The sequence below is a fragment of the Apium graveolens genome, chromosome 3 (assembly GCF_009905375.1).
Source record: "Apium graveolens cultivar Ventura chromosome 3, ASM990537v1, whole genome shotgun sequence".
In the NCBI taxonomy this organism is placed as follows: Eukaryota; Viridiplantae; Streptophyta; class Magnoliopsida; order Apiales; family Apiaceae; genus Apium; species Apium graveolens.
The window spans coordinates 169,199,108-169,217,049 of record NC_133649.1 but is presented as its reverse complement, the minus strand read 5'-3'; positions in this window follow the sequence as shown (position 1 = coordinate 169,217,049).

Here is a 17,942-nt window from a genome sequence, read left to right as displayed (position 1 = left end):
AACTTAAGGCGTCAGAACTTATATCAGGACTTAAGTGCAGGTACACTTCAGATAAGGAAAGCAGCTGATTTACAGGAGAGGATCTGGATTAAACAAGTAAAGATATGCATGAAGAATTGGATAGCTATAGGACTGCAGTAGATAATCTCTGATTGATGTATTCTAGGAAATAGAATCATTATCATATCAATTAGAAGATATCTTGTAACTGTGTAATATATAAACACAGATTAGGGTTTACACTATATGTGTTATCATTCACGAGAATATTATTCATTGTAACCCTAGCAGCTCTTAGTGATATCATACATCACTGAGAGAGTAGATAAAACCTACTGTAACAGAGTTTGATATATTGAATAAACTTGTTTTCTGTTATATACTTGTGTTTATAATCAAACTGATTGTAGATACTATATTCAACCCCCTTCTATAGTATTATTGAGGCCCCCCTTCTATAGTATTATTGAGGCCTAACAGGGTGCTCCTGTGTTAATTGTGAAGAAGAAAGATGGGAGTATGAGGCTATGTATAGAATACATGGAACTGAACAAATTGACAATCAAGAATAAGTACCCCTTATCCGGAATCGACGATTTATTTGACCAGCTTAAAGGAGCATGTTATTTTTCAAAGATTGACCAGAGATCTGGCTACCACCAACTGAAGATCAAGTTTGAAGATGTAACCAAAACTACATTTCGAACAAGGTGTGGTCATTATGAGTTCTTAGTGATGTCATTTGGATTGACCAATACACCAGCCGCTTTTATGGATTTAATGAACAAGGTGTATAAGGAGTACTTAGATAAGTTTGTTATTATATTTATTGATCACATCCTCATCTATTCAAAGACTCAAGAAGATCACGCAACACACTTAAGGATCGCCCTCCAAAGGTTGAGAGAAAAACAACTGTACGCAAAGTTTTCTAAGTGTGAGTTTTGGTTGAAAGAAGTATAGTTCCTAGGACATGTGGTGAGAAAGGAAGGTATCAAGGTAGACCCTGTAAATATTGAAGCCATATCCAAATGGGAACAACCAAAGACTCCGACAGAAGTGAGAAGTTTCCTGGGGTTGGCAGGGTATTATCGAAGATTTGTAAAGGATCTTTCTAAGATCGCAACTCCATTAACCAAGCTAACCAAGAAAAATAAGAAATTTATTGGACGGAGAAGTGTGAAGAAAGTTTTTGGGAACTGAAAAAGAGGCTAGTATCGGCTCCATTATTAGCACTGCTAGATGCAACGAGAAACTTTGTGATATATAATGACGCTTCTTTGAAGGGTTAGGTTGTGTACTGATACAACATGATAAAGTCATTGCCTATGCATCCAGACAACTAAAACCTCATGAGCAAAAGTATCTAGTTCATGATCTCGAGTTGGCAGCTATAGTTTTTGCATTGAAATTGTGGAGGCATTATCTGTATGGAGAAAAGTTTGATATTTACACGGATCATAAGAGCTTAAAGTATATATTCACCCAGAAAGACCTGAATATGAGATATAGAATATGGTTAGAATTAATCAAAGACTATGATTGTTCCATTTACTATCACCCATATAAGGAGAATGTAGTGGTTGATGCCTTGAGCAGAAAAGAGAGGCTGAATATGGTTCAGATTACAGAAGAGTTAACACGTGAATTGGAAAAGATGGAAATTGAAGTTCGAGTACCAAAGAAAGATGAGGAACAGTTGTATGAGATTATGTTTCAACAAGCATTGATGGATAAGATTAAAAGGTGTCAAGAGAAAGTTATGGAGCGATAATTGGATTATCTGACAGGAGAAGAACTTTGCACCCAAAAACATAACCAAGGTATATTTAGATTTTCTTCCAGAATTTGGATTCCCAATGTGACGGAACTAAAAAATGAATTTTTACGCGAAACACACAACTCTCGGTTTTCTATTCACCCTAGAAGCACTAAAATGTATCATGATTTGAAGAAGAACTTCTGGTGGCCAGGAATGAAGAAAGAAATTGCAAATTGGGTTAGTAAATGTCACATGTGCTAGACTGTAAAAGAAGAACATCAAAGACCGTGTGGATTTTTACAACCCTTAGAGATTCCCCAGTGGAAATGGGAGGAGATTGCAATGGATTTCGTAGTGGGTTTGCCAAAGACTAGAGCCAATCACGATGCTATATGGGTAATTATCGACGGGTTGACAAAGTCAGCACATTTCCTCCCAATCAATGAAAGATATTCTTTGGATAAGTTAGTTAAGTTGTATTTGGATGAAATAGTGACCAAACATGGAGTTCGTGTTTTCATTGTATCAGATCGAGACCCGAGATTCAATTCAAGGTTTTGGACCAAGTTTCAAGAATTTTTAGGAACAAAATTAAACACGAGTACCGCCTATCATCCCCAGACGGATGGTCAGAGTGAGAGAATAATCCAGACCATAGAAGATATGTTAAGAGTTTGCGCCTTGGATTTCAAGGGAAATTGGGATGACCACTTACCTTTAATTGAATTCTCGTACAATAATAGCTATCACGCCAATATTGGAATGCCACCTTATGAAGCCGTGTATGGACGCAAATATAGATCACCATTGAAGTGGGAGAAAAGAAAGTGTCAGGTCCTGAGCTAGTTCAACAAACCAAGGATGCATTGATATTGATTTGGAAAAGGCTAGAAGCAGCCCAGGATAGACAGAGAAAGAATACTGATTTACATCGAAAGGATATGAACTTCGAAGTAGGATCGTTGGTATTACTGAAAGTATCACCTTGGAAAGGATTGGTTCAATTTGGTCAAAAAGGTAAGCTCAGGCCAAGGTACATAGGACCATTTGAAGTTTTGAAGAAAAAAAGTCGCTTACGATATAGCGTTGCCGCCGCAATTGCAACATATTTACAATGTGTTCCACGTATCCATGTTGAAGTAATATATTCCTAATTCGAATCAAGTTATAGAGTATGAACCAATCGAGCTTCAGCTAGATCTGTCCTATGTGGAACAACTAATCCAAATTTTAGATCGTAAATAGTGAGTTCTTAGAAATAAATCAATCCCCATAGTAAAAGTACTTTGGACAAATCCTCGAGTAGAAGAGTATACTTGGGAGTTAGAGTCAGACATGCTTGATAAATATCCTCATCTGTTTAATTAGGTCAGATTCTGAGGACATAATCTTTTTAAGGGGGAAGGATATAACTACTCGTATTTTTGTATTATTAAAAGGGTAATTATTGAATAATTAAATAAATAAAATGTGTGTATTAGTTTTGTCAGCTGTGTGTTGCCCTATTATTAATTATGTGTGATTTATTGGTGTTCGAGGATTATTTGTATAATTAATTATTGAGTTGTATTGTCTTGTTTTTACTTTTAAAAGTGCTTTTATTGAAGATTTATTTTCATAAATACTTGGATTGTCTCTAAAATTATTTTTATGGTTTTATAATTTCAATAATTATTTTTGGGAATTTATAAAATTTAGAAATTAATATTTCATCAATTATTTAGCCTTAATTGATTTTTTGATTACATTTAAGTGTAAATTCAGTATTAAATTCCAGAATGCTTCAAAAATTATGAAACTCATATTTTCTTAAGTTTTTAATATTTCGAGAATTTTAAAATATTTCGGAAGTTTTTCGGATTAAATTCACCCGCATGTTTGTTTGTTTAATTATAAATTGCGGGTATATTACGCAATTTAAAAATGCTTCAAAAAATATGAAAACTTTATTTTATTGGTTTTTGATTATTCCGGGAATTTTAAAAGCATTTTAGGAATTTTTCGATGTATCCTCACGCGCACCTCAATTTGTTTAATTAAAGAGATCGAGTAAGAATATCAGTATAAATAAGTATAAGGACACATGTTAAATTTCTATAAACAGAAATTAACACGTATCAATTTGTTTGATGCGTGGCTACCTTGGAATTTTCTACCAGATTAATTCCTTATCATTTTTCTTCATAATCTCTATCTTCTACTCTCTCCTCTCTCTCTCTCTCTCTCTCTCTCTCTCTCTCTCCCACTATCTCTCTCCCTCTCAACTCTCGGTTTCTCTGTCTCTCTCTCAAAGTCTCTTTCTCTCCCTCTTCTTTCTCTCTTTTCCTTTTCTCCGCCCGGCGGAAGTGGTAAGTCGCCGGTTTCCTCTCTTTTTCCGGCCATTGCTCCTGTTTTCGGTTTGATTGCTTCAGTTCTATGATGTCTGATTATTGCTGATTATATATATACATGAGTGTATGTATTATGTCAACCCTGTTTCTTGTTCTTGGCGTTTCCGCCTCTCGGAAATTTTTGAGTGGTGTGGTGGTGCGTGCGATTATTGTTGTGCGCGTATACTTCATGTTGCCTGTTGCCTTAATTCGGTTGTTTTGATGATGTTGTTTTCATTTTTATTGAGTATGCTGGAATTAAATGGAATGGATTCGTGAAAATATAAATATATGTTTTCTTGCGAGAATTATTTTAATCGGTGAAACTCGTATGGAAACCCGATATTTATCGGGCACCGACAAATTTAACCGCCGTCGACGATGAGCCTCGGCGAGTCGACGGTGGACGGTGATAAATATTTACGAGTCCTAAATTTAGAAAATAAATAAATTAGTTCATGAAGTTATTTTTCAGAATGAAAATAATTTTTTTTTAAAAGTCGCATTGAGATTTGGGTTGCAGAATTGTGATTGTTGTGATTTTGGCGTCGATTATATTTTGACGGGTAGTCCAATAAATAGAGGAGTCACTGTCAAATTTTTCCAGAAATTTATTTTAAATACGAGAAGCTTACTATATCATATTAAATATTTTATCGTTATTGTAAGCATCAACTATGTGGATATTCATATAAGTATTATTTTACGAGTTGGGTTTATTGGATTCGGTTAGTTAGGTTCTGAGGATATCAAGCATGTCAGAATAACTAATTAGGGTATTCTGTTACTGTAGATCCCAGTCGAAGTTTGCAAGGACTAAAGTCAGATGAGCGAAGCTACCCTAGGATTTCTGAGAAATCGTTGTAAGGCAAGTACCCCTGACCATACGTTTATGGTTCAGTATATATGAATGAACTGTTATTTTATTTTCGAAAAGGAACATAAACGTTTTAAGTTACGTATCCCCTGTAGTTATAATTATTAGTTTAAAATCTATTTTAGGGAAAAGTAACTTCGAAAAGGTACCCATCTCCAATTGAAAATGATTTTTGTGAACAAAATTATATGTGCTATTGAATGAACTGTTTTAAACTGAGATAGGTACAAGTGATTTGACAAATGGATAAAAACGATCAGATATTGGATAGATAGAGGCCATAGTAATCTACTGTGGTGGTGTAAGCGGCTAACTCAGTTTTGCACATTACTTAACCGATTAGTCCAGCAAGCCAGAGACCTATCTAGTCTCTGAGTTCCAGAACAAGTTCGTGGGATGGCAGATGGAGCCGTCTAGTGTTGATAGCCTGATCAGGTATCTTCATACTTAATGTCCAATACGTATCTGATTTGGTTTTGTGGTTCCCGTAACGGAACAAGTGATTTATACAGTTGAGTTATAAATGTGAATAACATGCTAAAATTGGACTCTAGTGTTTACACAACACATAACTACATTTGTTTTATAAAGAGCATTCTAGTTAGTGGTATCTAGTTTAATTAAATTTTGATGAGTTTTGGCAGAGAATTGCCATGATTTACATGTTATTGCTTTCATACTGATTTATAATTGTGTTCCTATAATTGTTTAGTTTAAACTATTTTTACTATGTTATTCATATGTTGGTACTGTTGAGCGATTATATGCTCACCCTTCCAACCTGCTATATATATATATGTCACAGATGCCTAGGAGACCAGTTCGTCATGTTCAGGGCAGGAGTCCAGTACCACCAATAGCATGATCTGTTGAGGTAGTTTTGTGAGGCCTATTTTAGGTTTGTGAGTTGCTGTAATAAGTTAGTATGTCAGACTTTTAAATAAAGGGTTGTTGTAATAGTAAATAGCTTAAATCATACTTGAACCTGGAAAAGATCTTGGTATTGGGGTTGTGATTCATTTAGATAATGCATTAAGTCAATTCGTTAGATAATGCCGGTGAATTCACATCTGCAACCTTTGTCGACTATTGCATGTCTGTAGGAATCTCATTTGAACACCCAGTTCCTCATGTAAATACACAAAATGGGTTAGCTGAGTCTTTTATCAAAAGACTCCAACTTATTGCAAGATCGCTGATGTTGAAAGCAAAATTACCTACATCTATTTGGGGTCACACAATACTTCATGTTGCTAATATTATTAGGATTAGACCAACTTCCTACAACCAACATTTTCCGCTACAACTAGTACTTGGTCAAGTTCCTAATATTTCTCATTTCAAAATTTTTGCTGAAAAATGTTGGGTCACCGGTATTTAAGACTTGTGAGGTCAACTTCAGTGAAGAAGAATTGATTATCAAGCAAGAAATTGCAGATGAGGATAATGAAAAGAAGAATGCAGATTCAATTCAATCTTCCAAGGATGAAGAAAATCTCATGGACAACCAAAGTACCAAGACTCCTGTCAAAGAAACCAAGATTGAAGATGCAAGTAAGAAGAAAAAAATAGAAGGGGAAGAATTGGGAAAAACAAAAGCAACAATCTGAACTATGTTGCAGATATTCCTTGCAAGAAGTGTGGAATATGTAGTTCTACAAATCATCTAACCCATCTTTGTAAAAAGGGTGTTAGTAAGCCAACTCAAGGAATTTGCAAATACAATGAAGCATATATGTACCGATTGCTCCACCACAAAGAGCAAAGATGGGAGGTCAAAGAAGAGTAGGTATCTATGTTGGTTTTGATTCCATGTCTATAATTAGATACCTGGAGCCTCTAACCGTAGATTTATTTACCACAAGATATGCAAATTATCATTTTGATGAGTCTATGTTTCCTCCCTTAGAGGGAGACAAATATTCAAATAAAGTTAATTCTGACCTAACATGGAATGCATCAGGATTATATTTTCTAGATCCACGTACCAGTCAATTCAAACTTGAAGTTAAAAGAATTATCCATATACAAAATATCGCAAACCAAATTCCCGACGCATTTAATGATTCTAGAAATATAACTAAATCTCATATACCTGCAGAAACACTCCACCTAGAATAGATATACCAATTAAAAAATCAAATACAAAAGAATTGGTTACAAAATCAAATGCATGCCTGAAGCATGGTAGACCAGTTGGTGCAAAAGATGTTGCACCACGAAAAAGAAAAAAAAAAAAAATTGGTCCTGAAGTGACACATGCTCTAGAAGAAGAAAATACCCCTAAAGTGGTATTATCTCCTGAAGAGATTCCAGTCCCTGAAGAAAATATGTGCATGATATAAAATTATGGGATTGAAGTAAAGCCATAATCAATGATGTATTTGTGTATTCCGTAACATTGGACGTCGACATAAATTCTGATCCTGAACTACAAAGTGTGGATGAATGTTGTCGAAGAAAAGACTGGCCAAAATAGAAAGACGCAATTCAAACAAAATTATATTCATTGCTTAAAAGAGAAGTATTTGGACCTATTGTCCAAACACCAATTGGTGTGAACCCTGTTTGAAATAAATGGGTATTCATAAAAAATGAAATAAAAAGAATGAAATTATGAGATATAAAGCCCAACTTGTAGCACAAGGATTTTCTCAAAGGCCTGACATTAATTATCAAGAGACATACTCTCTAGTGAGTAATTACTTTTTGTTTTATATTAGGCATGGCATCTAAAAAAATTGGAAACACGTCTTATGGACGTCGTTACTGCATACCTGTATGGTTCACTTGATAGTGAAATTTTTATGAAAATCCCAGAAGGGTTAAAAATGGATGAGTTTAAGAAACCTTGTCATATATACTCCATTAAACTTCAACGATCATTGTATGGACTGAAACAGTCTGGTCGTATGTGGGATAACAGACTTAGTCATTATTTACAAAAGAATGTGTATATTAGTACCCAAATTTCTCCATGTGTTTTTATCAAAAAATCACAATCTGGTTTTGTGATTATTGTTGTATATGTGGATGATTTAAACCTTGTAGGAAAAGCTAGAGAGGTTGATGAAGCTCTCATATACCTAAAAATAGAGTTTAAAATGAAAGATCTTGGAAGGACAAAATATTGCCTTTGTATACAAGTCGAGCACTTGTCATCAAGAATTTTTCTCCACCAATCTACATATACAAAAAAGGTTTTGAACAGATTTTACATGGATAAATCTTATCCATTGACTACTCCAATGGTGGTTAGATCTTTAGAGCCTGATAAAGATCCATTTCGACCACAAGAAGATGATAAAGAAGTTCTTGGTCTTGAAATCCCATATCTAGGTGCAATTGGTGAACTTATGTATCTTGCAAATAATACAAGGCCATATATTACATTTTCTATGAATTTATTGGCTAGATTTAGCTCTTCTCCGATGGACAGACATTGGAATGGGATCAAACATATATTCTATTATCTTCGTGGAACAACAGACTTTGGATTATTCTTCCCAAAAAACTCAACATCTCAGTTGATCGGATATGCGGACGCTGGATATTTGTCAGATCCTCATTTTGGGAAATCATAAACTAGATATGTATTTACATATTGCGGTGCAGCCATTTCCTGGAAATCCGTGAAGCAAACTACAATGGAAAACTCAACAAATCACTCAGAACTCATTGTAATTTATGAAGCAAGTAGATAATTCGTTTGGTTGTGGTCTATCATCAAGAATATTCAAGAATCATGTGGATTACCAGACATCACAAGAAGTCCTACTGTCATGTTTGAGGACAACACTGCATGCATTGATCAATTCAAGGAAGGATATATCAAAGGAGACAGGACGAAACATATTTCACCAAAATTCTTCTACACTCATGAGCTTCAAAGGAATGGCAAAATTGATGTTCAACAAATTCGCTCATGTGACAACCTTGCCGATTTATTCACGAAATCATTACCAAATTCAACATTTGGGAAGTTACGACATATCATTGGAATGCGTCGACTCAAGGATTTTGTACAACACAATTCAGAGAATGATTAGTTTTTCCAAGGGGAGATTGTACTATTTTTCCTTCGTCAAAGTTTTTATCCCACTGGATTTTTCTTTGAACAAGGTTTTAACGAGGCAATCTATGATCCATGTTAAATGACAATCAAATGGGAGTGTTATAATTGATTGTTTATTTCTAAGTCAATGGTAAAATAGTAAAGCTAGTCACAGGAGTAGAAATTTTGATAATGTATTGAATGCTTTTGTTCTTCACCTTGGCTATAAATATATGACCTTGGTGAATATAAAACTTGCACCAAGAATTTCTAATATATGCTCTCCACCTTCCTCTGATTATCATTTTTCCTCTCAGATTTAGTAGCCCCTTCTAATATTATTACAGCTAGTATATTACAACAATATGTACTATATACATATAATTCATAAATATTATGGACACCCGTATTTAAAACAATTCCACCAATAAAAATTTACCAAACTCATAATATTTAATTCTTAATGTGTGCTCTTGGGTAAACATTAGAAAGATCTTTTAACTAATAAATGGAAATTTTTATGTATACACGGATCCATCATTATTTATAAGACAAACAATAATTAGAAAATGACATCTAAGAGCACTCCAATAATAAAATCTAAAGATTTGGCTATAATGGTCATCTATTATTACTATGTAACTTAAAATTTAAGTGAGAAGTTTGATATATACTCCAGTGATATTATTTATTTTTTGATTATATAAAATTATGTTGTTTTTGTTGGAAAAATATAGCCAACTAAAAATGACTGTATACAATATGCAGTGTAAATTTTTTACATATTCTCTGAAAATGGCACATATATGACACCTAAATGTAAACTAAATTAAACCCGTTTTTATCACTATTGTATAATCTTCTAATAAATGGCACATTTTAAATATGTCAATTTTTTTGCTGGCACATTTTAAATATGGTTACTATCATTAATACACAACAATCAGCACCTCCCTACGTCTATTCTAATTAATTTATTTTTTGATTTTTTGAATTTTTTTGGGATAAAAAATATTAAATTTATGTATTTTTTCGAGTTGGCTTATTTTTGGTGGTTTGTCAAAAGAATGAGTTTTTTTTTTTGAGAAAAGAATGAGTTAGAATTTGTTACCTCACTCATTATTGTGTGCCTATGAACACATCATAAATATTTTTATTAGTGGAAATTTTGTGTATATAGTGATACATAGATTCATCATTATTAATAAGACAAACACCAATTAGAAAATGCCATCTAAATAAATTATAGAAAAACTGTTTTTATTACTATTGTATAATATTTTCGGAAGAAATAATCTCGTTTTATTAAGAATTAGAAATTATTATATAAAAGTGTATCACACTTTACACACCATAATTTTTGAAAACACTCAAACTTGTTCGTTTACATTCATACACTTTTTTGAGGAGTATGTTTATACAATTAATCTTAATGTCACTTTCACTTTGTATCCTTCTATTTATTTTGCTCAGTTAACACTAAAAATTATAAAATTTAATTATTGATTGTACCTAAAAAAGTGTGTTTGTAGTTTAATTCAATTGACAAAGCAAAATTTTCTTGAATATTAATACTCCATGTTGTCTTTACTCGGAAAAATTAAATATAAGAATTTTAATCACATATTCTAGACTCATGACTATAATTTGTTTCTTAAAAAGGATTAGTTTTAAATAATCTAATCTCATATTACATTTGCATAATATTATATAAATTCATAAATACATCATCCTTTATTTAATCAAATCAAATTATGTAATAATATTTTAATATTAAAAGATATAATATTTTTTTAATAGAAAATTAAGTTATAATATAATTTTATTAGGTAAAATTGTTATGCAATTATGAAAACGTTCGTAAAGGTATAAAATGAAACTGATACTAAAGGCAGGAGTGTGAAGTGGTAGTGCAAAATGTGTGAGTACTTTAACACATTTCTTCAAAAATTATACTATAGTGTAATAAACTCTATTTAAATATAATTAAATTAATCAATTTAATTAATAAAGCCTGAAGGCTAATTTGAAGTAAAATTACCGATTTGCCCACCTCTTCTTGCATGAAAAGCCATTTCTGCCCTCCTCCCCTATAACCGTTCGCGCGTTGTTTTCTCCTTCCCGCGACTTTTGCCACCTTCCCCTGCTGTCCAGCTAAAAAATGCTCTGCTACTGTGCGACACCTGTTCTCGATCGCTGGCTACAAGGACGGTCGATTTGAGCTACAGAAATGGTGATTGCCAGCTACAGAACCGGGTATGTACCGTGTATGACAGGGATGTTAAGCTCTTCTTCTTTTGGTTGTCACCTTTCCTCTCCTTTTCTTTCTTCATGGTTTGATGTCTGTTGCTCTGTTCATTGATTCTGGATTTAGTTCTGTACACGTGCCTTTGCTGTGGAGAGAGGTTTGTTTTTTTAATCCAGCTGATCTGATTGATACAACCTGAACTTTTCCTTTTTGGTTTGTGTTTTTTATGTTTTGATTGACTGTTATTGACTGTGTTTTAAGTGTGTTTATCATTTTTCAGTGTAGTTACTGTTCACATTATTTATTTTTTGGCGTTTGTTTTGTGTTATGTTGTTGGTGGGGTTGGTTTGATCACTGAATGCAGATTAGTGAATAGGTTTGATTGGTGAATAGTCCTTTATTTTGGATAAACATTCTCTACGTTCTCTTGGTTGGCACTGTGCTGAATGTCAATTCTGTTCACATTAATTTTTTATGCATTCTCTGACATGGTTGACTAGCCATTTAATTTGGACAAACGTTTTCTTGCTAGGCTGTGTATTGGATGTAAATTCTCTTCGCATTGTTTGGCATCTTTATATTTTTGCTCCTTCATGGTTGTTTTGGTTTTTCATGAGTTTTTTTATGTTGGGTTGGTGGTTTGGTGGGTTTTATCGGTAAATGTGGTTTGGTAAATATGTTGTATGATGAAATCTATTCACCTTATTTTTCTACGTTTCCAGTGGTTTCCGGTGACATTATTGTATTTATTGGTATCTCTTCAAGCCGTGCTCTTGATATTTAGTGTCGTTAATGTGTAGCGCATTTTGGAATTCAGCGTCACAACTTAAAAGGTGATGTGTGCGTGGTGTGGATGAGTTATGTTGGTGCATTAGTGAATTTGTAAAGTTGTTGTTTTCTTATGCTAGGTTGGGTTGGTATGGCTGTTACTGCTCCCATGAAGGATTTATGTGCAGCGCTTTAGGGGATTCAGCATCGCAACTTGAAATGTAATAAATCGATTGTTGTTTTTCTTGGTATTTAATGCCATTGTTGTTTTTACTTGGTTGTTGCCATTATTGCTCTTCATATTTTATGATGATGTGTTTAGTGATTTACAGCTAGCAGGTTATGCGGCTCAACAGGCATCAGTGGGGCTTGGGATTGAGGAGCCCGACTTAAAAGGTAATGTGTGTGCTGTGAATATATAATGTTACATTATTATTATTTTTTTACTTGGTTGCTGCCATTGTTGTTGTTCATCTTTTGTGATGATGTGATTAGTGATTTACTGCTGGCAAGTTATGCGGCTCAGCAGGCATTGGTGGGGCTTGGGATTGAGCATCCCGGCTTAAAAGGTAATGTGTGTGTGCTGTGAATATATAATGTTGTTACATTATTGTGTAGGCATGTGGTTCCCCTTTGTAGCACTGTATTCGTTATGTGTTTGCTTGCGATCCAGGATGTGGATGACCATATCTTTCGATAGGAAATACTCTGGATAAATATTTTAGATCAACAAAGAGGCATGGTGGTGGTTGTGTGCGTCGTGAGGAAAATTTACTGCTTGCGCTTGTGTCTCTCGATAAATAACTGCTTCTCCTGTTACTCATTGATGGTTGGTGCCCTATTTTTTTGTTTTGCTTGTTCGCTGTAAATTTGTTAAAAGGCTGTGTTTTTCATCTTCAGGAAAGCCTACCCAGGGACAACAGCCCATGGATGAGGGGCGTAAATCGCTGCTAGATTATTGCTCGGGTGATGGGAACCGTGTTCCCGGTCAAAGGTGCAATTGTACTCCACCTGGTATGCATGTTCTTTTTGGGTATTATTTTTGTTTGCTTGGTTGGAGACCTTGCTTTCTGCTGTTTAAATTAATAATTGAATTTTTCGTATTTTTGGCGACCGTGCTCTCCGCTGTTTAAATTTATGATTAAATTCTTCAGGTTTTCGGGCCAAGCTTCCTTCAAAAGAACCGCGCGTTGATAAGGGGGAGAAAGCCATGAAAATTTTCGGGTTTTCATGCCAGCTTTCCTTCCAAACAACCACTCCAAGGTTATTACGGATGATAGGAACAATGTTCCCGTTCAAAGGCACTGCATGTCTCGCGTTGGTACATGTCTTGCATCTTGGGTGTTTTTGGGTTGTTTGTTTGATGACTTACTGACCGGTAAATATTTTTCAGGCTGTGATATGAACTTGGACAGTTTGTGTGCTAACACAGGCAAGCATGGTCAGGGAGAAAAGACTATCGATAAGGGGAAGAAACTGCTCCAGGATTATTGTACAGCTCAGGGCAATAATGTTCCCGGTAAAAAAAGTAGCGTGTCTCCGATTGGTATGCGTCTTGCTTTCGGTATTTTTTTGGTTAGTTGGTTGATCATTTGCTGACCAATATATTTTTGTTAGGCTGTGATGTTAACTTGGATAGTTCGTGTAAAGACCGGGTTCAAGGGACTGTTGATATGGGGAAACAACTGCTCCAAAATTATTCTGCAGCTCATGGGAACGGTGTTCCCGGAGAAAGGCGTGGGATGCCTCCAATTGATGAGTTCATCCTGGGAATTTTTTGGGTTTGTTCGTGGATTATTTACTTACCAATATATTTGTGTCAGGCTTTGATTTGAATTTAGACAGGTCGTGTGGGTGTCGGGTTGGTCAGGCCGCGACAAACCTAATGTGGCAGCTGCGGCTCACGACATAGGTGTCTTTTTGGTTTTTTTGGTCGGTTGAGTTATGGTATACCTTTTTACGAGGTAAAAATTCTTAAACTGTTGTTAACTTTTGTGTAGAGTTTTCCTATATTGCTGATTTTGAGACTGATCAAAGTGATGGTGACTCGGGTGGCGGTAGGTTATTTAATATAAATGATTTTCATGAGAGGTTGGTGGTCATGGTGTTATCTTTATGATTTATTATTTTTTTGGTTGGCTTGCTAAATCCGATGAAGAGTTTAATGGTGGAAGTTATGAGGAGTCATTTGTGACTCATCATAATGATGGCTTCGGCGGTAGTAGGTTAATTTATGCGCTATTATTTTCACGGGTGATTAGTCCTCATCCGTTTGTTTTTCGCTGTGATATTTTTTTGTTGGTTTGCAGAATCCGGTGAAGAATTCGCTGATGGAAATTTGGAGAGGTCATCCGCGGCTCATCGTGGTATTGTAAAGTTGTAATAGCATTTTTTGTTGCGATATCTGTTGGCGGGGAAATTATTTGGTTTAATTTTTTAGAGTGTCCGTGTTTTGGATTTCGTATAATATTTTGCAGTTGTCGAGGAATATGCAAGCCTTGTATCTCCTGATGTTTAGTGTGAGCATTGTGAGGCTTGGATGTGGAAAGAGGAGTGGGTCAGTAAATCTGTTACTCGTGGTCGCCCAATTTTCTCAATTTGTTGTGCCATGGGTAAGATCAAACTCCTGAAAGAGAATCCAACCCTTGCATTCCTTTGGCAATTGCATAATGACAAAATAAGGGTAGAAGATCAAGGATGGGATGCGGCTTTACAACAATCTTTTTGCCTTCACATCGATGGGGGCAGAGTTGATCATTCTATCAACAATGGACAAAACCACCATCTCTTCGGTTCGTTGCTTCTTAAAGTTGGGGAGGATCCCAGATTTTGTCAGTTGTATATTTATGACATAGAGAACAAAATTGAAAATATGTTGCGATGGGTGAATATTGTTGGTGGCGGCGAGGTTGATGCCAAAATTGTTCAATGTTTATTGGATATGTTTGATGATACTAATGAGTTGGTGAAGGAATTCCGTTCTGCGAGAGACCATTATGGGGAACATGGTGCGGCGGATTTGGAAATTAGGCTCAAGGTTTCCAGGTCTGAGAGTGGGCGAGAAAATTATGTTGGGCCTTCTGATGAGGTGGCTGGGATTATGGTTGGTGACATGGACGAAACTGATGGATCCCGTGATATTATAATTGACTGACATGTCAGAGGCTTGGAGAGGATATCCAATATTCATATGAAGCTAATGGCTTTGAAATATCCCCTGCTATTTCCTCATGGTTATGACGGTTTTCATAAAAAAATACCATTTGGCAAAGTGGACGGTGTATCAGGGAAAAATGGTAGATGATCATAATGAAGGAATATTATTCATATAGGTTCCAGGTGCACACGAATCAAGGTGGGTTCTTACTTTATTTTTCATGTGAGTTTGTTGTTTAGTGTTGGGAGATATTAATGTTGTTTGTCTGCTGATTGGTGATGTTTTGTGTTGTAGCTATGACCCCGCGTCTTGGTGGCCGTCTTTACCAGCAATACGTTGTTGATGCTTTCTCAACAATTGAACATGCACGTCTGTGGTGGTTTCGTACTAATCAGACTACTTTGTGGACTGAATTATATAATAATATATAATAATTAGTTACACGTGGTAACTCTGAGTCATCGAATATGGGTAAAGGATTTATTCTTCCTGCCGGATTTGTGGGATCACGGAGGTACATGCAATAGAACTTTAAGGATACCCTTGATGTTTGTTGTTATATAGGTCATCCCAATATTTTTATTACAATGATTACAAATTTATTATGGGATGAGGTTATTCATATGATGAAGCTATTGCCCCAGTGCTCTCCGTAGAACTCTCCTGATATAATGGCGCATGTTTTCATGTTGAAACTTGACCAACTGATTGATGCCATTAAGAAAAATAATTTTTTAGGGACGTGTCTTGGAGGTAAAGTTTTGGATCACCTATTCACACCAATTTCTAGTGTTATTTCTGTAGCTCTGCCATTTTTTTTGTTTTTTTACAGTGATGTATGCGGTGGAGTTTCAGAATAGGGGCTTGCCACATGTGCACATGTTGATATTGTAACGCCCCCAAATCCGAGGTCAGAGGATTTGGTCGTCACAATGAAATCTCAATCCAAAATAACATGTTTAATAATAAAGAAATGCCGGCAAAATATATTTAGCATCTATGACCCCAAACTAATCCAAGATCTCTTAAGGTTATAGTTCTAGAAATAAGAAATCCAAATTCCATAAATAAATATTTTACTTTCTTTTAAAACTCTTTTCAACCAATTCAAAACTCAAAGCTAAACCCCCTAGTATAACTTTGAAAGGAAGTATACTAGGCCGAACTATATAATACACAACTATAAAATAATATAATATAATCAACTTTACACAACACAACTTACACTAGTCCGCAAACCCTGGAACAACCACCTTCCAAAAGCTTCTTCTTTGCTTTCTGAATTACGCGGCTAAACAGTGCAAGCTAATCCTCACTGGAAGGTTAAATTTTAAAATAGGAAAGTATGAGCGAAAGAATTGCTCAGCAAGTTCAGTATGACATATAAATGGTCTTTTGATATAAAAAATGACATCAGCAATGAAGCAAAACATTTAAACTCATAATTGTTGAATTAGAAAATTTAGTTAAGGAATCCCAAAATTGGTTCCTCATTTTTATTCAAAACCCTTTTGATATTTTTGAGCGAAAATGATTCAATAATACTTTGAATTTTGACGAGAATAAAACTCGTAAAACAATGTTTACGGAAATATCTTAAACAACAATATGAAGCGGTGATTATGGACTGAATCATAAACTTCATATCCAATTTACTCAAAACCCCAATCATGATATCAATACTTATTTTGCTGTCACATTAAATAAGATATCAATACTAACTTAGATGCTCACAACATCCCACACTGAAGTCAACATTAATCATATATATTAATACCACCTTTGATATTTAACAGCAAACTAAGTATCAACTTCAATCAGAAACTGAATTTCAAATTTTATCCAAAATAAAAACACTTGATAAATCATTTATAATATGATTAAAAAAAACAATTTAGCAATTTAGACTAGAACCAATTATGCACTATGTTGTTTCTGATGTTCAGTCACGAAACATCACCGATATCCCGCATCCATACCATAAATATAAGTACCGGTATCCTGCAGCCATACCATACCTATAAGATATCCACAAAAGGCATATATTCACCTTGCAATATATTACACTTCAGTATAATATCTCACGCTAGACCGGTGCCTTGGCCTCTTACGCAACCAGTAACCATCCAATCTAATATATTTTAATGAAATGGGTCATAATAATCGACACCCTTAATAATTTTATTCCTTATTCACATGGCAGGAATATTCGCAACAAAGCCATTTTTTTCTCAAAGTATAAAACATTTTTAAATCAATATTTGGATAAGTAAAAACACTTAACTATTATGAACTTAGAATATCAGAGAGTACTTGCATGATAAAAATTTAACCTAGCGATATGTAATACATTTATCTACTATGAACATAGAATAAAAAAGCAATACTTGCATCATCACAAACAGTTGGATATGTAAAATACTGAACTATTCTAAAATTAGAATAACTTAGAAAACTTGCATAATATGGTTCAAAATAAACATCACTTGAACGATAAGTGAAGATAGGGATACTTGTCTTTGGTGTTTAGAAGTTAGTCACGCTCGCAATAACACAAATAACAAAATTATTCTGTCATTCTGCCTCAAGACATCAGCATCGTTTACTTTTCTAATTCTCTGGTCTGCTGCTCATGCTGTTGGTACCATCCTGATATGCAATACCATGCCATTTCACTCTTTATCCAATATCTGGTTCTGATCATCTC